Raw genomic sequence first — 25611 nt, 5'->3', positions numbered from 1 at the left:
AAAGTAATACAATGAGTAACTGAGTGAACTGAGAACGTGACTCTAATCAGCAATTCCAGAAAAGCAACCAAGTAGTGCACATTTATAATAAAAATGGAAATTGCTGATGAAACTCAAAACGTCAAACAGCATCTGTGGGGAGAAGGCAGAGTTAATGTTTTGAATTCAGTAACCCTTATTCAGAACATCATCAGAACATATTCATTTTCTGTTTTGTATTTTCAATTAGCGCTACATCTCATTGCCACTCACCTCATCTCCTGGCCCTGACTGGTGCTCACAAACAAACCCTAAATCCTTTTGCTATTCAAATTAAATGTGCATTCGTAGTGAATACTGATAACATCATAGAGGGAGCTGCTGAAATGAATTACTGGAGAGTAAGGGACTGAATTAATATGCGTAATGTAAGGAGCATTGTTAAATCGGTCTGTATGAATGATTTATTGATGAGTGCTCAACTTCCACCAACAGCAGCAATTGAGCTTAATTTACTTTCACTCGCATTGTTAGTTCCCCTAAGTTAGTTCTCCTCCATTCTCACAGAAAATCCATGAAAGAAGGAAAATGTCAAAGGTGATCAATATTCTAGCATTAGTCATAACCCTAAAAAAGTTAAGAACACATTGATAACAGTGAAAATCTAAAATGTCAAAGTGGTAGTTACTTTAAAGATGAGATTTGATTTGGAGCGAGTTATTTTCTACAAATATTCAGTAGTGTGAAAGCTTGTTATCCAATTTCTCTATCCAATACCAGCATTTGAAAAAAATTTTAAAAGTGCTCTTGCAGAGGTGCTTTGGGAGATACAGAGACTTAAAGCTAATCCCCTGTGCTAGATTCCCCAGAATTTTAAGATGTAGAAGAAAAGTTAATCGAACTTCCTGATGATCGTGAAATAGGCAAACAGAGAAACAAGGTATTGCTTCAGAAAAACAAGTTTTCTGTGTTTCAGCAATTAGATGAATGGAAAATGAAAGTTAACAATATTAAATAGAAATGCTCACCTCCAGATTTACAAAATGAGGCATATATGGGGGAATTGATTTGAGTGAACACCAAGTCGATTCACAAAGTGTTCTGAGAGAAATAGAATGTCTCGTAGGTAGAGAATCAAACCTAACAATCACAAAACATGAAAATATTGCATTCAGCTGTCAGAAGAGTTCAGCAAAGGGGGTGGAAAATTGGATGCAGAGGCTTTGAGGCTATTAGCATTCCCAGTGTGTTCAATCGATTCTAATATGGTAGCAACTGCAAACAGCTGTGAAACATCATTTAAGTGTGTGACTCATGTGGCATAGTGCTAATGTTCCCACCTCCAGGCCAGATGATCCAGGTTCAAGTCCCATCTTCCCTAGATGTATGTGTTATAATATGTTTAAACCGGTGTTAACAAATCTACACGTATCATTTTATTTCTCAATAGAAACCCAATGTCTTCTTTAATGAAGCCCATCTTCTGATGAGGCACCTGCTCTGCATTCATTTTGAATAGGCACTGATGTGATTTCTGTGATCATGTGGAGCTTTGGGAGAATAATCAGCTTCTATAGATTAAAAGTCTCCCTCTGCCCCACTATTAGCTTGTGGCTCGGTTCCACTTTCTGGAGTTAGAGAGGTTATCATTCAGGTTGGTTGTAAATTTGCTCACTGAGATGGCAGGTTTGTTTTCACATGTTTCATCACCATGTTAGGTAACGTCATCAGTGAGCTTCTGGTGAAGCGCTGGTGTTCTGTCCCGCTTTCTGTTTATGTGTTGGTCTGTTACTGTGGGTGATAATATTTCTAGTTATATTTCTCAGAGGTTGGTAACTGGGGTCCAAATCAATGTGTTTATTGATGGAGGTCCAGTTTGAATTCCAGGCCTCTAGGAATTCCCGTGCATGTCTCTGTTTAGCTTGTTCTAAGATGGATGTGTTGTCCCAGATGAAGTGGTGCCCTTCTTTGTATGTATGTAAGGATACTAGTGATAATGGGTCATGTCTTTTGGTGCCTAGTTGATGTTTGTGTATCCTGGTGGCTAGTTTTCTGCCTGTTTGTCCGATGTAGTCCAAGGTTATCATTCCTCAATCGATAGCATGCTTGCCTTTGAGCCTGAAGCTTCTGTTTCAATGTCACACCAAGACTGTTGGCCACTGAAGGGGATTTCATAACGTGGCTGAAAGACTTTGGTTCTCAGTATGCTCATCCGTTCAGTACATCTCCACTTTTCCCCAATGGAGAAAATAAGGTGTGAAGGTACAAAGCAAACGAACTGGAGTTGCCACTAACAATCGCGGCACTTTGCACTGCTCCATTACAATCCTCCAGCAAACATTAGTTGAGCATTTGGATACCTCTTCTGTTATCTCATTCCTTGATTCAGCATACAATCTTTCATACTCTTCGATGGATCAACTTGGGATGTTATTCTCGGTGCAAGTTGCTATGTAAATGCAACTTGTTTCTGTACACTGTCATTATGCACAATCTCTCCAGCTATTTTCCTGTACATTGCTGAATTCTGCAGCTGACCTCAGAGTTTCACAGTTCAAGGTGGAGGGACCTCAGGAGCTGGCATTTGAGAATGGAGTGTTGCACCAACAAGAGATACCAAAAACAATGCTCCAAATTGTTTCTAGATCTCCCCTAGTGTGTTGTAGACTGCGCTTCAGTGGGAGTCTGTGCCAGCTTCAAAGTATATTCAGAAATATCATCCCATTCCGACTCTGACCGGTGGGTGCCCAGATCACAGCCTCAGACTGCAACCCTCAAGATGGCCTACATCGGGAGGCTGCAACACCAACTTGTTCAGCACAGCCTTCTCCCACTTGTGGAAGGGCCTCTAACTTTCAGGAAATGGGAAGTCCCCATGGAACCCCTTCCCTTTGTTTGGCCTCCAGATAAGTAACTTCTGTGGGAAAGAGGTGAGGTGCGGGATTGTCCATATCCAAAACAAAAATAGCCACTTTGATCCACCTACACGTGTAGTTGCATCTGTCACAAGAATATAACATTATTGAGATATACAAGAACATAGAATCTTCTGAGGGGACTTGAGAGGGTAGATGTTGGATCATTGTTTTGGGTGAGGTATAGAGCTAGAGGGCATAATCTCAGAATAAGGGGCCACCCAGTTAGGACAAACATGAGGAGGAATTTCTTCTCTGAGTGTGCGGGCTATAGAGATTGAATCATTATGAATATTTAAGGCTGAAATAGATTTTTAATCAGTAAGAGAATCAAAGGGAAATGGGGAAAAGGCAGGAAAGTAGAATTGAGGATAATCAGACCAACCATGATCCCCCTGGGGACTGATAGGCCTCCTTTTACTCCTGTGTCGTATGGGCTACAATGATAAATTATAAGTGAGTTGTAAAATCTGGGAAAACACAGCAACTATTATAATCAGCTTGTAAACTTCACTGAAAATCTGCTGGTGCACTGCGACATTAAAATTGTAACCCAGAGGCTAATTACCAGAAGCCTAGTCACTAGGAATGCTGATTTGCAAAAAATGTACAGATGGATTATGATTGTTACTGTGTTTTCCCACATCTCTCAACTAGTTACAAATTTAATGTGAGGCAATGTTATAGTCTGGTTATATGCCTCCTACTTGAATTTCTGCTCAACAGACATGGATGCTTTTGTCACATTCAGTCAGGTGGAACTTTCTGAACTTTGACACTCGTGAACAACAACACTTGACTTTGCATTGTAAATAAAAGCAGCCTTTTAGAAGTGGATGGGGTGTCCACATGTAACCCTATGGCTACAGAATGTTTGATTGCAAGTCCACAGTTGATTCAAATTTGTCACCATTCCCTCAGACTCTAAGCTGCACCTCATGGTATTAAACTCAGACTCCAAGCCTGAGTTATCGAGGAATTGCCATGAAGCTTGAGTGCTTGTTTATTTGTGTTCAATTTACTCCAAATTCCAGTACTCTCTTTTAAACTGCATTGAAGGAATTTATTAATCAATGCTATCATGGTCTTGAAAATGTGTTGCTGGAAAAGCGCAGCAGGTCAGGCAGCATCCAGGGAACAGGAGAAGCGACGTTTCGGGCATAAGCCCTTCTTCAGGAAATCCTGAAGAAGGGCTTATGCCCGAAACGTCGATTCTCCTGTTCCCTGGATGCTGCCTGACCTGCTGCGCTTTTCCAGCAACACATTTTCAGCTCTGATCTCCAGCATTTGCAGACCTCACTTTCTCCGCTATCATGGTCTTGTCAGAGGTGTAACGTTAATTTGTAATCCTGACAAAAATGTGAAGTGGTCCTTTCGGACTCATTACATCATTATTCAATACATCTGCAAACTCTATTACAGCTTTATATTTCAAATAAAATGCAACAAATCTGGACATTCAAATGTATAAACCTCATTGAGAGATACCCTATTCAGTTGATGTATCATGAAACTCAGTGAAATTTTAAGCCTTTGAGAAAATTACTGATGAATGTTTTAGATTTAATCTGAGATGTGTAACAAGGAAACAACACAGAAAGATCGAAGAAAAGGGCAGAAGTAGGCCATTCAACCCATTGAGCATACTCCGCCATTAAACATGATTACGACTGATCATCGAGTTCAATAACCTAATCCTGCCCTCTGCCATACCCCTTGATCACTTTAGCCACAAGAGCTCTTTGAATGCTTGCTATTGCCTCTCCACTGTTTCAGGGGCATTTCCCAATCCACCAGAGCCAACACATGCCTCACGCCATCATAGTTTCCGTTATTAAGTTTGGGACCCCTAGTCTCACAAACAAATACCTCATTCTCCATCTTGATTAAGAATATTATGGTCACTCATCCCCAAGCGGTATCTCATAACTAAAATGGTGAACTATTTCTTTCTCACTGCACAATACACAGACTGAGATGGCCTGTTCTCTAGTTGGTTTCTCAACATATTGGTCAAGAAAACCATACACTCTAGGAATTCCTCCTCTACGGTATTGTGACTTATTTGATTTGCCCAATCTACATGCAGATTAAAGTCGCTCATTTATTCTAGCACAGTAAATAGTAAGACAGAATCACATTACTGCCTTGAAATTTGTCCCTGATTATTAGTAATAATGTATGCAATTTTAATTGCCTATAATGCTTTAATCACATTTTTCGTTCTTTTAAAAATTGACAATGTTTGTCAATGCACCTCATGTTCGTGAGGTAACGTAATAGACACAGAATAACACTGACATCTGTATTGCTGTTTTGTGAGGGAGCTGATCACCAGGAAGCATTTTATTCTGCATATATTACAGCATTTTAATTAAGTTTCAGTCAGAGTGATTATTGGCACAAGTATTAAAAAGTAGTCACCACATCTAAGAAATATATGACATTCTTACTAATGATCTTTAAATCCATAAGATTTATTTTTGCAAACTAATTATTCATCTAACCACATTCATTCAAATTAAGGGTTGGGAAATAATGCAATTATTAATTTCCATTCTGAATATATAGTGCAGTCAACTTTCCAGTAAATGCTATTAACAGTAAAACTGAAATTACAGCCTCAATTTCTCAATTGCAGGATAGCTAAGGGAATGAATAGATGAACCTAGAAGAAAAGGAACCCCATCTTTCCAAGTCAAGATGGAAGCCTTCAAAACAATGTCAGTTTTAATGAGTTTGGAGATTTAATTTTTTTCCTACATCTCACTGAAGTGGCAGGCACCATGGAGATTGGCATGTCTGTGCTTTCCTCCTCTATTCCTATCATCAAAATCCTTTCACTTAATGAGAAAGTGAAATAATTAAACCACAGCAGTGAGGACATTGTTCATTTCATGTTTTATTAATCATTTACTACTGGCAACATAGAGCGCTGTTTTCTCAATATGATATTTTCAAATGCCCTCTGAAATAACATGAGTTTTATTCCTTATTCATTCATACGGTGGTATGGTGGCTCAGTGGCTAGCACTGCTGCCTCACGGCACCAGGAACCCAGGTTTGATTCCAGCCTCAGGCATCTGTCTGTGTGGAGTTTGCACATTCTCCCAGTGTCTGTGTGGGTTTCCTCCAAGATGAGCAGGTGAGGTGGATTGGTCATGCTAAATTGCCCCATTGTGTCCAAAATTGTGCAGGTTAGCTGGATTAACTTTGGTAAATTAGGGGTTACAGCGATAGGATGGGGGATTGGGTTTGGTTGGATTGCTGTTTGAATCTGCACCAACACTTCAACGGGCTGAATAACGTCTTTCCACATTGTAGGGATTCTGTGATTTTATGATGTGTGTGTCAGTGACTAGCTGGCATTTATTGTCCAGAGGGCAGTTAAGAGTCAACCAAATTGCAGTTGATTTGATTATCACATGTAGGGCAGATTGGGTAGGGACAATAGTTTCTTCCCCTAAAAGACGACAGTGAACTAGACAAGTTATTTCCCAAAGTCATCATTAGACTTTTAATTCCAGACTTTTATAGGATTTAACTTGTGCCATTTGCCTTGGTGGGATTTGAATTCAGATCCCTAGAACATTATCTGGGTCTCTGAATAGATACTCTCGCAATAATGCCCTGTTATTACTTGCAAGCAACTGCAATGTGCAAAATTATTCTTTCTCCCCATGCTTTAGTTTTACCTCAGCTTCTTTTTTTTGTATCAGAGAAGGTAGGCAGGTGACTTAATCCCACTCCTCTGCTGAAAACATGAGAGAAGAAGACTCTTACGATGTTAGCCTTTTCATTTAGTGGAAGTTTCTAGCACATACTGTCAATTGTTTTATTGACCTGGACTCATCACTTGAAGTGCAATGGAGCAGGACCTTTTCATGCGAAGATCAATCTAATGCTGGACTCCAGCCTGCCATGAACTCTTGGGAATTCCCCATTGGAAAGAGGTTCATCAACCTCAGACAGATATTCTGAGGGGAAAAAAATGAAGGTGAACGGGTTGGGTGACAGAGCAGTGGACCTTTCACCTTTCCTGAAGCATGTTTCTTGGTGGTTCATTGACTATTAATGGACTTGGTACAATCAGCAAAGGATACATTTCTCTCCAAGGAGAAGTGAATGTATGCAGAGTGTTGAATTTGAGTGCAGAATCATAGAATGGTCAGAGCATGCACACAACTATTCAGCCCATCTCCCTGCTGGCACAGGGGAGTAGCAATTTACCTTGTGATACTTCCTTGCAATTTCTCATTGTCCTGCATTTTATTTGTTTTCAGATAACATTCCAATTCCATGTGCTTGATTGATTCTGCCTCCTCCATGGTTACTTTCAGATCACTGTGGGGCGGCACGGTGGCACAGTGATTAGCACTGCTACCTCACAGCACCAGAGACCCGGGTTCAATTCCCGCCTCAGGCGACTGACTGTGTGGAGTTTGCACGTTCTCCCCGTGTCTGCGTGGGTTTCCTCCGGGTGCTCCGGTTTCCTCCCACAGTCCTAAATTGTGCAGGTCAGATGAATTGGCCATGCTAAATTGTCCGTAGTGTTAGGTAAGGGGTAAATGTAGGGGTATGGGTGGGTTGCACTTCGGCGGGGCGGTGTGGACTTGTTGGGCCGAAGGGCCTGTTTCCACACTGTAAGTAATCTAATCTAATCTAATAAAAACATTTTTATTTTTCTCTTATTTCCCCATTGTTGTTTTTGCCAGTTACTTTAAATCTGTTTACTCTAATGCTTGGTCCTTCCACCATCAGGAATAGAACATAGAACATTGAACAGTACAGCATAATACAGGCCATTTGGCCCTCAATGTTGTGCCGACCTTTTATCCTACTCTCAAATCAGACTAACCTACATAGAAAGAAATTGATGAGGATAATTCCTGGGATGACAGACTTCAGATTCATAGATTGTATAAACTAGGACTGTTCTCATTGAAGGAGGGCAGGATGAGGTGGAGATTTGAGAATGGTGTCCAAAATTGTGAGTGCTCTGAATTCAGCAGGTAAGAGAAACTATTTGGTGACCAATGGTGTTCCACATTGTACTATCTTCCACATGCCCATCTAAGAGTCACTTAAATGTCCCTAAAAGTCTCTGATTCTACTACCAACGCTGGCAGTGGATTCCACACACCCATCATTTTCTGTGTAAAGAATCTACCTCTAACATCTTCCCTAAACCTTCCTCCAATCACCTTAAAATTATGTCCCCACATGATAGCCTTCTCTGCCCTGGAAATAAGTCCCTAACTGTCCACTCTATCTATGCCTCTCATCATCTTGTACATCTCTATCAAATCAGCTCTCATTATTCTTTGCTCCAATGAGAAAAGCCTTAGCTCCTTCAGCCTTTCTCCATAAGACATGCCCTCCAGTCCAGGCAGCATCCTGGTAAATCTCCTCTGCACCCTCTCTAAAGCTTCCATATCCTTCCTACAATGAGGTGACCAGAACTCAACACAATAATCCAAGTATGGTCTAACCGGGGCTCTATAGAGCTGCAGCATAACCTCGCAGCTCTTAAACTCAATCTGCCGCTAATGAAAGGCAATGCACCGTTCACCTTCTTGACAACCCTATCAACTTGGGTGGCAACTTTGAGGGATCTACACACATGGAAACCATGATCCCTCTGTTCCTCCATGCTGCCAAGAATCCTGCCTTTAACCCTGTATTCTGCATTCAAATTCGACTGCCAAAGTGAATTCGACTGCCAAAGTGACTAACACTTTTCCAGGTTGAACTCCATCTGCCAATTCTCAGCCCGATTCTGCATCCCATTGCAACCTACAACAGCCCTCCACACTATTCACATGTAGAGCAGAGGTCCCAGACTGATTCCTATGGAACACCACTGGTCATCAAATAGTTTCTCTTATCTGCTGAGTTCAGAGCACCATTCTCAAATCTCTACCCTCTTCCTGCCCTCCTTCAATGAGAACAATCCTAGCTTATACAATCTATCTATGAAACTGAAGTCTGTCATCCCAGGAACTATCCTCATCAATTTCTTTCTAAAGCTTTCACATTTTTCATAAAGAACTGGGTGTGATGATTCAGTTGAGGTTGAACAGGAGTTTTATACAGCTTTAATGTTGCTTCCCTGCTTTTGTCCTTTTGCTGTATAAACCCCAGGACATTGTGTATATTAATCACTCTCAACTTGGCAGTGGAGAAAAACAACTGAAAGGCAAAAGAATTAAAATCTCCAACTGTTCAATGAAAGTTCTGCTCCTCAGAGACAGCTAGTGATCGGTGGGAATGTAAAATTCTGAGCACACAAATGGATCTGCCATGACCTTATCGAAAGGTAGAGCAAGTTTGAAGCAGCATATTTCTGCCCTTGTTCATACGTTTGTAAATCATTGGGGTGGGGGTCAGCTTCAGTTTCTAGTTTATGCATGGTGTGGTACTGAGATACACAAAACAGTAAGGCCCTCGCTTCAATCTTTGATCTTTGCATAACAAAAAAAACTGAGGCATACCGAACAGCTGCAATCAGATTCAATTGCAGATTTAAGATTAGTAATGTCAATAGACAATAGGTGCAGGAGTAAGCCATTCTGCCCTTCGAGCCAGCACCACCATTCATTATGATCATGGCTGATCATCCTCAATCAGTATCCTGTTCCTGCCTTATCCCCATAACCCTTGATTCCACTATCCTTAATAGCTCTATCCAAATCTTTCTTGAAAGTATCCAGAGACTTGGCCTCCACAGCCTTCTGGGGCAGAGCATTCCGTACACTCACCACTCTCTGGGTGAAGAAGTTTCTCCTCAACTCTGTTCTAAGTGGCCTACCCCTTATTTTTAAACTGTGTCCTCTGGTTCGGGACTCACCCATCAGCGGAAACATGCTTCCTGCCTCCAGAGTGTCCAATCCTTTAATAATCTTATACGTCTCAATCAGATCCCCTCTCAGCCTTCTAAACTCAAGCGTATACAAGCCCAGTCGCTCCAATCTTTCAGCGTAAGATAGTCCCGCCATTCCGGGAATTGACCCCGTGAACCTATGCTGCATTCCCTCAATAGCCAGGATGTCTTTCCTCAAATTTTAAAACCAAAATTGCACACAATATTCCAGGTGTGGTCTCACCAGGGCCCTGTACAGCTGCAGAAGGACCTCTTTGCTTCTATACTCAATTCCTCTTGTTATGAAGGCCAGCATGCTATTAGCCTTCTTCACTACCTGCTGTACCTGCATGCTTGCTTTCATTGACTGATGTACAAGAACACCTAGATCTTGTTATACTGCCCCTTTACCTAACTTGACTCCATTTAGGTAGTAATATGTTCTTGCCACCAAAGTGGATAACCACACATTTATCCACATTAAACTGCATCTGCCATGCATCCGTCCACTCACCTAGCCTGTCCAGGTCACCCTGTATACTCCTAACATCCTCCTCACATTTCAGCCTGCCACTCAACTTTGTGTCATCAGCAAATTTGCTAATATTACTTTTAATACCTTCATCTATATCATTAATGTACATTGTAAAAAGCTGCGGTCCCAGCACTGATCCCTGCGGCACACCACTGGTCACCACCTGGCATGGGCGGCACGGTGGCACATGGGCGGCACGGTGGCACAGTGGTTAGCACTGCTGCCTCACAGCGCCGGAGACCCGGGTTCATTTCCCGCCTCAGGCGACTGACTGTGTGGAGTTTGCACGTTCTCCCCGTGTCTGCGTGGGTTTCCTCCGGGTGCTCCGGTTTCCTCCCACTGTCCAAAGATGTGCAGGTCAGGTGAATTGGCCATGCTAAATTGCCCGTAGTGTTAAGTAAGGGGTAAATGTAGGGGTATGGGTGGGTTGCGCTTCGGCGGGTCGGTGTGGACTGGTTGGGCTGAAGGGTCTGTTTCCACACTGTAATGTAATCTAATCTAATCTAATTCCGAAAGGGAGCCGTTTATCACTACTCTTTGTTTCCTGTCAGCCAACCAATTTTCAATCCATGTCAGTATTTTGCCCCTAATACCATGTGCCCTAATTTTGCTAACTAACGTCCTATGTGGGACTTTATCAAAGGCTTTCTGAAAGTCCAGGTATACTACATCCACTGGATCTCCCTTGTCCATCTTCAGAGTTACATCCTCAAAAAATTCCAGAAGATTAGTCAAGCATGATTTCCCCTTCATAAATCCATGCTGACTCTGATCTATCCTATTACTACTATCCAGATGTGTCGTAATTTCATCCTTTATAATAGACTCCAGCATCTTTCCCACCACTGAGGTCAGACTAACTGGTCTATAATTTCCTGCTTTCTCTCTCCCTCCTTTCTTAAAAATTGGGACAACGTTAGCCACCCTCCAATCCGCTGATCCCGAACTGGTCCCGAATCTATCGAACTCTGGAAAATAATCACCAATGCATCCACAATTTCTAGAGCCACCTCCTTCAGTACCCTGGGATGTAGACCATCAGGTCCCGGGGACTTACAGCCTTCAGACCTAACAGTCTTTCCAATGCCATTTCCTGCCTAATGTAAATTCAGTACAGGTCCTTTAGCCAGTATTACATCTGGGAGATTGCTCGTGTCTTCCCCAGTGAAGACAGATCTAAAGTACCAATTCAACACTTCTGCCATTTCTTTGTTCCCCGTAATAAATTCACCCGTTTCTGTCTTCAAGGGCCCAATTTTAGTCTTAACCATTTTTTTTCTTTTCATATACCTAAAATGCTTTTACTATCCTTCTTTATATTTTTGGTCAGTTTACCTTCGTACCTTATTTTTTTCTTTGCATATTTCCTCTGTTGTTCTTTAAAAGCTTCCCAGTCCTCCGATTTCCCACTCATCTTTGCTATGTTATACTTTTTCCCTTTTGTCTTTATATGGTCCTTAACTTCCCTCATCAGCCACGGTCACCCCTGCCTCCCCTTAGGATCTTTCTTCCTTTTTGGAATGAACTGATCCTGCATCTTCTGCATTATACCCAGAAATATCTGACATTGTTCCTCCACTGTCATCCCTGCTAGGGTATTGCACCATTGAACTTTGGCCAGCTCCTCCCTCATAGTTTCATAGTTCCCCTTATTCAACTGAAATATTGTCACTTCCGATTCTACCCTCTCCCTTTCAAACTGCAGATTAAAGCTTATTGTGTTATGGTCACTACCACCTAATGGCTCCTTTACTTCGAGGTCCCTGATCAAATCCGGTTCATTGCACAACACCAGATCCAGAATTGCTTTCTCCCTGGTAGGCTCCAGCACAAGCTGTTCTAAGAATCCATCTCGGAGGCACTCCACAAACCCGCTTTCTTGGGGTCCAGTACCATCCTGATTCTCCCAGTCTACCTGCATGTTGAAATCCCCCATAACAACTGTAGTAATATCTTTGCGACAGGCCAATTTCAGCTCCTTATTCAACTTTCACACTACATCCAGGCTACTGTTTGGGGGCCTGTAGATAACTCCCATTAGGGTCTTTCTACCCTTAGAATTTCTCAGCTCTATCCATACTGACTCTACATCCCCTGATTCTAGGTCCCCCCGCGCAAGGGACTGAATATCATTCCTTACCAACAGGGCCACCCCACCCCCTTTGCCAGTCAGTCTGTCCTTAGGATAGCACGTATAGCCTTGAATATTCATTTCCCAGGCCCTGTCCACTTGAAGCCACGTCTCAATTATCCCCACAACATCGTAACTGCCAATTTCCAAATGAGCCTTAAGCTCACCCACCTTATTTCTAATGCTTCGTGCATTCATACATAATATTTTTAATTTGTTACTCCCCTCACTCTTCCTATCAATCCCTATTTCACCTGACCTTACAGCATGTTCCTTTTTTGAGTTTTCTGCTCCACTGATTCTGTTGTCTTTCTTGACTTCTCTTGTTTTAGCTTTCCCTTTAACTTCCTTCTTAAATTTCCAGTTTGTCCCCCCTCCCCCCCCCCCCCCCCCCCCCTGCTATTTAGTTTAAACGCAGCTGTGTTGCAGTGGCAAACTTACCTGCCAGAATGCTGGTTCCCCACCTATTAAGGTGCAACCCGTCCCTCTTGTATAATTTATCCTTACCGCTAAACATACCCCAGTGATCCAAGAACTTAAATCCTTGCTTCCTGCACCAGTTCCCCAGCCACACATTCAGGTCCCTTATCTCCCTGTTCCTGTCCTCTCCAGCCCGAAGAACTGGAAGCAAACCGGAAATAACCACCCTGGATGTCCTGCTTTTCAGCCTTCTTCTGAGTTCTCCGAAGTCCCGCTGTAGAATGTCCCTCCTGTTCTTCCCGACGTCATTTGTGCCGACATGCACCACCATGTCTGGCTCTTCACCTTTGCCCTTGAGGATTTCCTGCACTCTATCTGCGATGTCCTTAATCCTGGCACCAGGAAGGCAACACACCATCCTCAAATCCCGCCTGTTGCCGCAGTAACCCCTTTCAGTCCCTCTCAATATGGAGTCCCCTATTACCATGGCTCTGTGTGATGTCTGACTCCTCGGCTCTGCCTCCACGCCAATTTCTGATTGGCAGACCTGACCACCTCTCGGACTGGCAGTGACGTCTGTCTCTACGGTTTCCAAGAGATTCAACCTGTTCCTGACAGTACTTCCCCCGGGGTCTCTTGTACTTGTCTCATCTCTGCCTTCCTCATCCTCTTCTCCCTTCTACTCTCTTCTGGTATGCTCGGTGTAATAACCTCGCTGAAGGTCCTGTCCAGAAAGATCTCGTTCTCTTGGATGAGCCTGAGGTCATCTAGTTCTTTCTTCAGTGCTGTAATATGCTCTGTCATCATCTTCAAGCAAGGAATGAGTAATACCAAGGACTAATGGACTCTTGGTAAAGTAGTGGAAACAACATTCAGGGATAGTTAGATCAAGTGTTTAGGGATGAGGGTGATGGGACAATGGACTTTTGTAGGAATATAACTTCATCCAGAAATGCCCTGTCACCAGTTCAGAGTATCACCTACTGAATTCTCAACACATATATCCCTTCAGAGAACACAGAAAACATTAAGATGTAGCCTGACAATTTCCTAATGAATAGGTCACTGTCAAGCTTCATATGCGTTTCCACATTTTAGCTAACTGAGCAAATTTCAGGTTACTCTTTACAAATTGGGATATGGTATTGTGGGTGAAGACTATAATGTTCATGGAGGACTACATAGAGAACTTCTGACTTCTGTCACTGCTGAGCAATATTTCACAAGCCAATATCCATATCTTGAATTAGGCAGCAAAAGACCTTCTGAGACATACAATGGTTTTATTATAAGTCAGTAGTTCAGCACAAGCACCAGTTTCTGTGATAATTTTTATTTGATCATTTAATATCCTTTATTTCAGCAGCCCTTGACCAGTATTTGGACAGGGCAGAGCATGGTAAAGTTGAAAGCAATAAGATTGAAAAATAGTAAATATATCATAGCTCCAAAAAAAATGTCTTCATGAGTACCTTGCTGCTGCTGTTACTGCTGTATAACTCAAAGCACGCCTCAGCTGGAGATTGAACTGAAAATCCAGCTGGGACTTCTACATATCATCCATGTCCCTTTCTGAAATTATGTGCAAGGAAGCATATTATTCAGTAAGTTACGATTGCTGTGCTAATGAACACCAACATAATTAAAGGTAGCAAAATGCCTTCATCAGTGTGAATCCCAAGGATGTACTGTTCCAGATGATTCATATGCATAAGGTTACAAGAAAGCAGTTTCTCTTTTAAACTATAAGTAAAATTTGCCTCTAAACATTCCTCTGGACAGGCTGAAATGGAAGCAACTTGTTTTTTCTTTATCTTGTGCTTTATTTTTTTTCTTTCTGATCTTGTGTAATGAGTACAGCCATTGGGGAGTAGACATATGTTGTTGCATGTGTGCTTTTGACTTGATTTGACTTAGCATTGCAAGAATCATAGGTAGCCAAGTGTAAAAACTGAATAAAAAGTAAAGCATCTCCTGTCACTTAAGAGGAGCACATCACTGTGCCAGTGTGAGATCCAATTACTGGAAATTGAATTCAGCATATACTTACAGCAAGTTTTGCAGCAATTCTGTTCAACGTAGATCTGGATACAATTACTGAGAAGTGCATGTGTTTAATGCAAATTGGCTTTTGTATTTCTCCGGGTTTATTTTGCCCATCGGCCTGCTCTGTACCTCTCTCAGCCCGTTTGAAGGTGGTAAAATAGTCAGTGCCTTCTCAACCAAATGGCCCATTAAAAGGACATCACAAGGGCCATTGCTGCTGTTAGTGACTACCCTGAGGTAATGCATTAATCCTAGGGATAATGTTTGCCTGAGTCACTGTGCATTCCTTGCTTGCAGTGAAGGCACATAACTGCCCCGTGTGCAGGGAACCATAATAGCAGGAATTTCTTGAACACCAATGTCTCCTGCTGTGCAACTCAATGCATGTACCAGCTGGGGGTTGAACTATACATGCATGTGGGAAAAAAAAAATTGAGTCCAGGATTTTCTGCAGAATGTAACTTACAGACACAAGGCTGGGATGTTTGGTTCTGCACATAGTGAACAAATACCAGCTGGGAAACAGGAATCAAGAAATCAAACCAAAATCATGGATCTTAATCAGATCAGTTACTGTCCATGTAATGGGTTTCACACCATGACCTTGGTCCGATGGATTATTTTCATTCAAAGTTGCGAGTTGATTTTTAAAAAATTATTTTGTTTGAGAAACAAGTTATGATTTTTCACCACAGTTGAACTCTCCTTGATCAACCCACATCATGAGACACAATGGGGTACATCCTAACTGACAATAGAAGGGTGTTGGGGTACATACTGGGACTTAACTCTCCTAAAACAACATTATATAAGGAATCCAAAATCATTCCACATATTTCTGAGTTTATCTGGCTGAGGTTGGTTGGCAAGCAGGGAACCCTTTGCAGCTGTCAGATAAGTAATTGTTGTCTGCAAATAGGGAATTGATATAGAAGCAAAGGAACTAGGTGCAGGAGGAGGCTATTTAACTCTTTGAATCTGCTCAGCCGTTCAATATGATCATGGCTGACCATCCAACTCTCACCCTGTTTCTGCTTTCTCCCCATAAACTATTATTCCTTTAGCTGAATTACTATATCCAAATCGCTCTTGAAAATATTGTATTTTATTCTCAACTGCTTTCTGAGGCAGATCTCCAGGCTCTCTGGGTGAAGAAATTCCTTCTCATCTCAGTCTTAAATAGCCTATCCTGACACTGTGAACCCTGCTTCTCGTCATTAGGAACATCATTCCTGCGTTAACCTTGTCGATAGGTTTCTTTGGGATCTTCCCTCATTTTTCTAAATTCTCGTGAATATGGCCCTAACCGGTTCAGTCTCTCTTCATACATCAGACCAGGAAACAGTCTGGTAAACTTTTGCTGCAATCCCTCCTTAGCTAACACATCCTTCCTTAGATAGGGAGACGAAAACTGCACTCAATATTCCAGAAATGGCCTCAGCAAGGCCCTATGCAATTGCAGCAAGTTAACCCTCTCACTATCAAGCCAATGCGGCATTTATCTTCTTCACTGCCTGCTGCAACTTCATGGTTATTTTTAGCAATCAATATACAAGGGCACACAGATCTCCTGGCATCTCCCCCCTTCCAAATCAGTCACAATTTGGATAATAATCTGCCTTCCTGTTTTTGCTACCAACATTGATAGTCTTATGTTTATCCTCATTAAACTTCATTTGCCATGCATTTGCCCACTTACTCAACTTGTCCAAATCACACTGAAGCATCCTTGCTTGTCCTCACAACTCAACCTCCCACCCAGCTTCAGGAGCTGATTGAACTGATTAACTGATTTAACAAATTAGCTTTACCAGTCAGAACACTGATTTCCTGAGCTTTGTAGAGCTCATCAGTGTCACCAAGGTGACTGCACAACAGGGAGTGCTTCTTTGCTGAAACAGAGAAGCTGCTGCTCACAAAACTTCTTGTAGGGCTGTGCCTTTGCTGCTTCACAGATTCATGCTGGCATCTTTGAAGTCAGTTCATCTATCCTACTTCTTCACTCACCTTGAGTGGCATTTCCCTTCTAATTCACTTCACTGTTGCAGAGGAGCAGCCTATGCTCCTTTACCTTGCACAATTGACCAACAGTAGGAGGAACAGCTGCAGGTAAGAACACCAGCTGCACTCTCCTCAGACTCTCACCATTCCACAAGGCAGAGAGGATAGACCCTGAGATCAAGCTCAAATAAGACGATATCCCCAAAATGCAAATGACAGGGACCCAATCAGTTCTCTCAGTGAGTCTGAGCACCAATTATTTGGGAAGCTCGTGCTGACACAATAGCTCACTGCTGGCATCTTCAACCTCATGGATAAGACTTTCTTCCCGTGGACCAAGTGGACATTGCTCATGTCCATCACTGATTACTACAGAAGGGCAACATGGTTCCCCATCCAACACCATGTATCTCTCTCACTCCCTCATCGTGGGTTCAGTTTTCCTGCAAGAAGGGAAAGCAGATAGTTTTTAGTGTTAAAAACGAATTGAGCAGAGGAGGGTATAAAGTTTTGTGGGCCAGTGGTACGGATCGGGAGGCCCAGGTTCAAGTCCCTCTTGCTGCAGAGCTGTGTAATAACACCTCTGAGCAGGTTGTTTAGAAAAATAGGTATACAGAAATGTAGTATGTTTCTGGGGAGAGAAGTGGGGTGATCTACATGGTGAAGAATGTTAGCCAGGAGACTGCTGGAACAGGCAGAGTGTGGAGCTTGGCTCCTGATAGTCTTCTGCCGCTCATCTTTTCCACTCTCTTGAGGTCCATGATCATCTTTGTTTCCAATTTGGAGAGTCCAGTTACTCAGTTGAAAACCTTCAAATCCCAGGAAATGGTGAGGATTGCAGATGCTGGAAAGTTAGAGGGGATTATGTGGGCAGCACGGTGGCACAGTGGTTAGCACTGCTGCCTCACAGCGCCAGAGACCCGGGTTCAATTCCCGCCTCAGGCGACTGACTGTGTGGAGTTTGCACGTTCTCCCCGTGTCTGCGTGGGTTTCCTCCGGGTGCTCCGGTTTCCTCCCACAGTCCAAAGATGTGCAGGTCAGGTGAATTGGCCATGCTAAATTGCCCGTAGTGTTAGGTAAGGGGTAAATGTAGGGGTATGGGTGGGTTGCGCTTCGGTGGGGCGGTGTGGACTTGTTGGGCCAAAGGGCCTGTTTCCACACTGTAAGTAATCTAAAAAAAAAAATCTATGTGTGGTGCTGGTAAAAGCACAGCAGGTCAGGCAGCATCTGAGGAGCAAGACAGTCGACATTTCGGGCATTATCCTTTTCCAGTGCCTCACTTTATCGAATTTCAGACCCCACTAGGTTCCTGACACACCACAGGATACATATTCCAGGTGGGACTATCTGAAAGGCAACATTTTGCCTTTAATCTCCACGTTGTCAATTCAACTGGATGGCATCATGGCATGGGAGCATTGTTATCTGCTTTAACCTCACTGGACAGTGTACAGATGGGTATTGGGGTTGAGACAGGAGAATTGATTAACATGTTGGCATAAAAGCAGGCTCAAGTTGTCACACTTTAGAAGTATGTTTTTTTTTATTGTTCATATGATACATGCTGGTTAGCATTTCTTGCCCATTCCTAATTGCCCTTGAGAACGTGATTATAAGCTGTCTTCTTAAATCACTGCAGTCCATGTGTGTAATGACACCTGTAGTTTTTTTTTGAAAGAGAGTTCCAAGATGATGGCTTAACAGCATTGAAGTTAACTACAATATAGTTCCAAGTCAGGATCATATGTGTCATGGAGGCGAACTTGCAAGTCGTGATATTTCCATAATTAGTTTTCTTTGTCCTTTGGGTGACACAGTTCACAGGTTTGGAAGGTATTTAATATGTACCAAGCAAATTTAGAGCATAGAATATCAGAAAATTCGCAAAGTGGGGCTAATATCTTAAATCGAAGAGTGTGGTGCTAGAAAAGCACAGCTGGTCAGGCAGCATCCAAGTAACAGGCTTATGCACGAAACATCAATTCTCCTGCTCCTCGGATGCTTCCTGACCTGCTGTGCTTTTCCACCACCACACTCTTCGACTCTGATCTCCAGCATCGTCAGTCCTCACTTTCTCCTAATATCTTAAATATTACCACAAGGCCATTCAAAATTGATCATCTGAAAAGCTTATGGATGTTATTATGTTGCATCTGTTAAGACACAGGGCAAACCCTCCTGCTTAATTTAAAACCAGCCACACAGAAAAGGTTTATCCCGTGCAGTTATCTAAAAATTCGAGTGGGCAAGAACAATATAAAGTAAACTCTAACAACTTTATTCCTTAAAGTATGACAGAGAATAATTAACTAACAATTATTTACAAGTCCTTCCTCAAACCTACCTTTTACCTTCCCTTCTATAATACTGGTCCAATAAAACTCCCATTTAAAATTTAGAAAACAACACTTCTTATCTCAAAACCAGGCCGCTTTCAGTCTTCTCTGAATTCTTGTCTTCTTCTTGGGAAGTCTGCTTCAGGTTACTGATCGAGTAAGATACTTTAAGAGAGCTATTTTTCTGGGCAGTATGCAGATGTCATTGGCTTGGCAGTTCTCCTCCCAACTGTTCAATTTTCCCCGGTCTTATACCTCCAATGCATCGGATAGTATCATTGGCTTTTAAGATTGTCAATATACTCAATTCAAACTTGATTGGAATTTGGTATTTTTCGGGGTGTAATTTAAAACGATTGGCCTAATTCAAAACTGTTTTGTCATTTCCAGGCAACTAGCTACCCCAATAGCTGGAGCACATGTTACATTGTGTCTTACTGAGAACACTTGGTGCTGTCACTGAGTAGATGGAGAGAATGAAACAATGATCTGGCTAACCCACTCATTAATTGTTTTGATTATAACCCTCCCTTTGTAAATCTGACAAAGAAATTTATTTAATTATACAATGAACTGCCTGAAATGTTAAATTATTCAGTCAATTATATCAATGACATCTATTAAATCATAGAACTTTTACTAATGCTCTTCAGCAGACAAAATTTGATATTCTTATCCTGTCTGAAAGACCCAAAACTTCCAGTTGCCTGTCATTTCAACACACCACCATGTTGTCTCATCAATATCCCTTGTCTCAGGCTTGTTGCAGTGCTCCAGCAAAGCTCAAAGAACAGCACCTCACTTTCCACGTTGGGACCCTGCAGCCTTCTGGACTCAATATCGAGTTCAACAACTTTAGGGCTTGATCTCTCCCACGTCCTTACCCCAACATCCACCCACCAGGCTTTGTTATCACATAGTCAGCTAATACATACAGCCCATCGTTAGCCACTAACAGTCCCCATTAATAGCTATTCACTCTCCTAGCCAGATGGTTATCCACTCCTTTGTCCTTTTTTCTCTCTCATTGGGCTCTATCCCCACCTATCCTCTATTCCTTACCCCCTTCCCCCATCCTATTTTCAGCACATAAACCAACATTTTCCAAGCTGCAGTCAGTTCTGAGGAAGGGTCACTCGACTGAAAACCTTAACTCTGATTTCTCTCCACAGATGCTGTCAGACCTGCTGAGCTTTTCCAGCAATTTCTGCTTTTGCCTGTGACTTACATGCAACTTTGACCCATAGGAATATGTTTGATTCTTAACTGTCCTCTGTAATGATCTAGCTGAGCCATTCAATTGTAGGTGGCCCAGCATACTGGCTCAAGGGTTATTAGGGATGGACAATAAATATAAGCCATGTCAGAGATGCTCACATTTCAAATGGAAGAAAAGATTCTTTACAGGAAGCACTTTGCCTGTCACTGACTGCCAGAAAATGCACAAAAGCAGTACAAAGTAGTCTCCCATCAACTATTCCTTCCTTTCAACTGGTTGATAAGTCCCTGGGGCCTGATGGTCTACATCCCAGGGTACTGAAGGAGGTGGCTCGAGAATTTGTGGATGTGTTGGTGATTATTTTCCAGAGTTCGATAGATTCGGGATCAGTTCCTGCGGATTGGAGGGTAGCTAATGTTGTACCATTTTTTTAAAGAAAGGTGGGAGAGAGAAAGCAGGAAATTATAGACCAGTTAGTCTGACCTCAGTGGTGGGAAAGATGCTGGAGTCTATTATAAAGGATGAAATTACGACACATCTGGATAGTAGTAATAGGATAGATCAGAGTCAGCATGGATTTATGAAGGGGAAATCATGCTTGACTAATCTTCTGGAATTTTTTGAGGATGTAACTCTGAAGATGGTTGAGGGAGATCCAGTAGATGTAGTATACCTGGACTTTCAGAAAGCCTTTGATAAAGTCCCACTTAGGAGGTTAGTGAGCACACAATTAGGGCACATGGTATTAGGGGCAAAGTACTACCTTGGATTGAAAATTGGCTGGCTGACAGGAAACAAAGAGTAGTGATAAACGGCTCCATTTTGGAATGGCAGGCAGTGACCTGTGGGGTATCGCAGGGATCAGTGCTGGAACCGCAGCTTTTTACAATATATATTAATGATATAGAAGATGGTATTAGTAATAACATTAGCAAATTTGCTGATGATACTAAGCTGGGTGGCAGGGTGAAATGTGAGGAGGATGTTAGGAGATGACAGGGTGACCTGGACAGGTTAGGTGAGTGGTCAGATGCATGGCAGATGCAGTTTAATGTGGATAAATTTATGGTTATCCACTTTGGCGGCAAGAACAGGAAGGCAGATTACTACCTAAATGGAATCAATTTAGATAATGGGGCAGTACAAAGAGATTTGGGTGTTCTTGTACACCAGTCAATGAAGGTAAGCATGCAGGTACAGCAGGTAGTGAAGAAGGCTAATAGCATGCTAGCCTTCATAACAAGAGGGATTGAGTATAGAAGCAAAGAGGTTCTTCTGCAGCTGTACAGGGCCTGGTGAGACCACACCTGAAGTATTGTGTGCAGTTCTGGTCTCCAAATTTGAGGAACGACATTCTGGCTATTGAGGGAGTGCAGCGTAGGTTCACGAGGTCAATTCCTGGAATGGCGGGACTACCTTATGCTGAAAGACTGTAGCGACTGGGCTTGTATACCTTTGAGTTTAGAAGACTGAGAGAGGATCTGATTGAGACATATAAGCTGATTAAAGGATTGGACACTCTGGAGGCAGGAAACATGTTTCCGCTGATGGGTGAGTGCTGAACCAGAGGACACAGCTTAAAAATACGGGGTAGACCATTTAGGACAGAGATGAGGAGAAACTTCTTCACCCAGAGAGTGGTGGTTGTGTGGAATGCTCTGCCCCAGCGGGCAGTGGAGGCCCAATCTCTGAATTCATTTAAGAAAGTGTTGGATAGAGCTCTCAAGGATAGTGGAATCAAGGGTTATGGAGATAAGGCAGGAACAGGATACTGATTAAGGATGATCAGCCATGATAATATTGAATGGTGGTGTAGGCTCAAAGGGCAGAATGGCCTACTCCTGCACCTATTGTCTATTGTCTATATGCCTTGCCTCAAACAGCCATTTCTGTAATGTATCCACAATTTGAAATTTGGGGCTTGTAACATTGGAAATGATAGATGCATACCATTTCCTGAGAACATTAATGCACACCACCAGCAAACCTCTGTACTCTGCTATGTTTCACATAAATAATCCAAAACCCTTCTCAAGTAACAGCAATAAATCTTAAATATTCAAGAAGAAAAGATATGGCAGTCATTTACCTTGCAGATCAGATCTTAAATAGATGCTGCAATCTGGACTGACATTCCCTTCTGAAATGAGACTATAGAATTCACGTCACTAAGCTTTCTGTCCTAGGATTCATATCCATTGAGAGCTGCTTTGAAACTGTAACTACTCATTACTGATGTGAGTTGTGACCCTTAACAGCCTTCAGAGAAAGAGGGCATGATTATTCCCCTATCTGTACTTGTTCCTTTTTTAAAAAAAGTCTTAAGGAGAATAACAATTTCCATGCATATATCTCTTGCTCCCTCTGACCTTGAGATATGGATTTCCACCTACCTGAGTAACCAAAGGGTGGTATAATGATGAGTGCCTTTTCCCAACATTGGGAGTTAGGTATAACATCCCACTTGTCATTAAGTGAAACATGTTTAAATAATTTCATAAATATAGTCATTATACTGAAGTGCATACTATTCTGAATCTTTATGTTGCCATATATAGGTATAGAATTATTGTGTGTTATCCATGCCTGGCTCATTTTTATGTTTGTGTCCAAATAGTTCAGTAGCTTCATAATTCACTAACCTAATCATCTCAGTGAATCCAAAGCAGTTCCTCTAAAAGCTATATTGAACATTAATTTGCGATCATGTTTAATATAATCCATTATTTACATCAGAATTCCACGGATGGGATCTTAAGTGTCTGTGCCTAGGTACCTTTGTTCCTAAGACAGCACTGAAATATGGCGACTATAAACTTTTCACTGTATTCATTTGAGTGCATGTGGCAATAAAGCTAATTCAATTCAATTCAGGTAAATATAAAGTAATAAGGTCATTTTGTCACGTACTCATTTTTTGAATCTCTGTATGGAATTTCCTTTTAAAATACTGTACTGTACAATTATATTGCCATCATCATGATCTATTGGTTGTACTTTATAGTGCCCTTCATTCAGTGAAGGAATGCCACCATTTGTAAGGAGACAGGGAAAATGCGGGAAGGCCAGAAATGACCGAGGGGGAGAGAGAACAAGGCTGCAGTTGGAGGCAGGGGTTCACAGGTTAGTTTGAGGGGCTGGAGGAAGCACTCTTTATTCTATTGATCCACATGAAGGACTAAAAAATAACTTAAGCACTGGAGTCAGCATCATCCCCTGTCTCCCTTTTGCTGTTGAGTTGCCAGATCCTCAAGGAATCCAGGCACTCAAAGTGAATTTTAAATTTGACAGTAGGAGCCTGACTTAAAGGTGTTAAAAACTTGGAAATCCAGGTCACCAATGCTGTAAGAAAGTCAGCAGATTGAGCATTGCATAGTGAGAACACATTCCCCATACATAAGTCTTCAATCTTCCTGACCATCTTCAGCGAATTGGTGATGACATCCTTTGTGTTATTGGATGTGTTTGCATTGGGACAAATGGGAGAAATTTTTAATAACGTTATTGCTGCAGAATTTCTTAGGGAAGAGAATCATATGTGACAAATTACTTGTCCCAAACTTGCATGAATTACATTTCACATGCCATCTTTTGCTATCTTTGGCTGGACTTTGATTTTATCTTAATCCTTGATGATACTCAGTTCAACGTTCAAGTAAATGTGTCCCATTTATTTCTTCTAACACATTACATATTAAAGCCGGCAGCTTGAGTTGCCACTGTGTTTAGGCTTTGTTTTAGATGAGTGATACCAAACCTACTAATCCTTCTAAGTGGTTCGCGCAGGGATTAAGTGTGTGTGTGTGTTGGCTGCTTGCAGAGATTCGTTGACAGCCTGTTGAGATTCTAATAGCTCTGCTACTCCTTGCACTAAAGCCGAATCAGCTGTGCCTGGGACTGTCATGGCTGACTGGAATCTGTCTGTTTCAAGTAATCTCTTGCCATGCTGGAGCACCTTGTAATGTGGGTCGGAGCCACCTGTTCCAAAACTTGTCTGTTTGCTTGTCCTAATGCTTGCAGTAGGGGTTTCAGTGCATGGTTGATGAATTTCGATTTCCTTGTTTTCCAATTCCAAACTCAAACGCAATTTTGCCAGTACTATTTCAACATCCCTTAATTGCAGTTCATGGCTGACTTGAGACAAATTCCTTCACGTTGGCCAACTCCCATGTGGCAAATGTAGTTTATAGTTTCGCGCATTGACTGACAGCAGCAAAATTGTGTGTAAACCAGCAGGCTCTGCTACTTCAACAATGTCTGGTAATTACCAATTAATTCCTGCCAACAGCAATTTCTAGGCTAATGGCCTGTAAATGATGGACTTATGCTGTCATTAGATTGCTTAATATGTTCTGATCAAATTCCCACTTCCATTGTTTTTTAGTTGGGGGTGTTGCTATATGTATAGTTTGAATATGTTAAAATCACCATTTCAATAGCAAAACAAGGCAATTGCTACAAATGTTTCAAGTAGTCATGCACAAATGTCATTCTTCAGAATTTTATGATTTCTTCTTTGCATAAAATGCCCATGAGCAGTAGTTAAGATGTGGAACAAAAACCAAAATTGCTGGAAAAATTCAACAGGTCTGGTAGCATCTGTGGAGAGAAAACAAACTTAACACTTCGGGTCCAGTGACCCTTCTTCAGAAGTGACGTGCTTCCCTGTCCAGTATCACAAAGCTGGTGATTGGAGATCAACAAATCCTAATGTTTCAACAGGTGTGGCTCATATTGGCTTACTTCTTCTGGGCAATTCCATTTCTTGCTCCTCTGATGGCATTCACATACTGGTCAAGTAGCATTTAGTGGTTAAATGAAATATATTGAGAAAAACAGGTCAGGGAGATTGTTTCACAGTGCCTGACAAATATCACATCATTAACCAGTCAGTTCCAGCCCAAACTTTCTGTGGAAGCTTCAATCTGCAGCACTCTTAACAGTAACAGAGAGGCTATGGATGAGATGCTGTTTGTGTAAATGCCTGAATGCCATCAATCGATCCATAGGGTTTGAAGAGTCACAACTCATGCTATATTTCATAATGAACTTGTTGGCTTATTTGCATGTTAATAATGCTGTTAATTTTCATATTGCACATTCAAGAACACAAAGGGTCTCATCACCAACTCGCTGAAGATGCATAGGAAGATTGACGACTTAACCA

General features: G+C 42.0%; 1 protein-coding gene across 6 annotated transcripts in view; it reads left to right on the top strand.

Annotated features, from left to right (window-relative positions):
• The window catches only part of LOC122563716 (disks large-associated protein 2), a 706137-nt gene that overhangs the window by 414630 nt on the left and 265896 nt on the right, over nt 1–25611 (top strand). The gene's annotated exons all lie outside the window — the stretch shown is intronic.

This window comes from Chiloscyllium plagiosum, unplaced genomic scaffold (assembly GCF_037043375.1).
Source record: "Chiloscyllium plagiosum isolate Xiang-an unplaced genomic scaffold, Cpla_swu_hap1 HiC_scaffold_30, whole genome shotgun sequence".
Classification (NCBI taxonomy): Eukaryota; Metazoa; Chordata; class Chondrichthyes; order Orectolobiformes; family Hemiscylliidae; genus Chiloscyllium; species Chiloscyllium plagiosum.
This window is presented reverse-complemented; position numbering and strand designations above follow the sequence as displayed.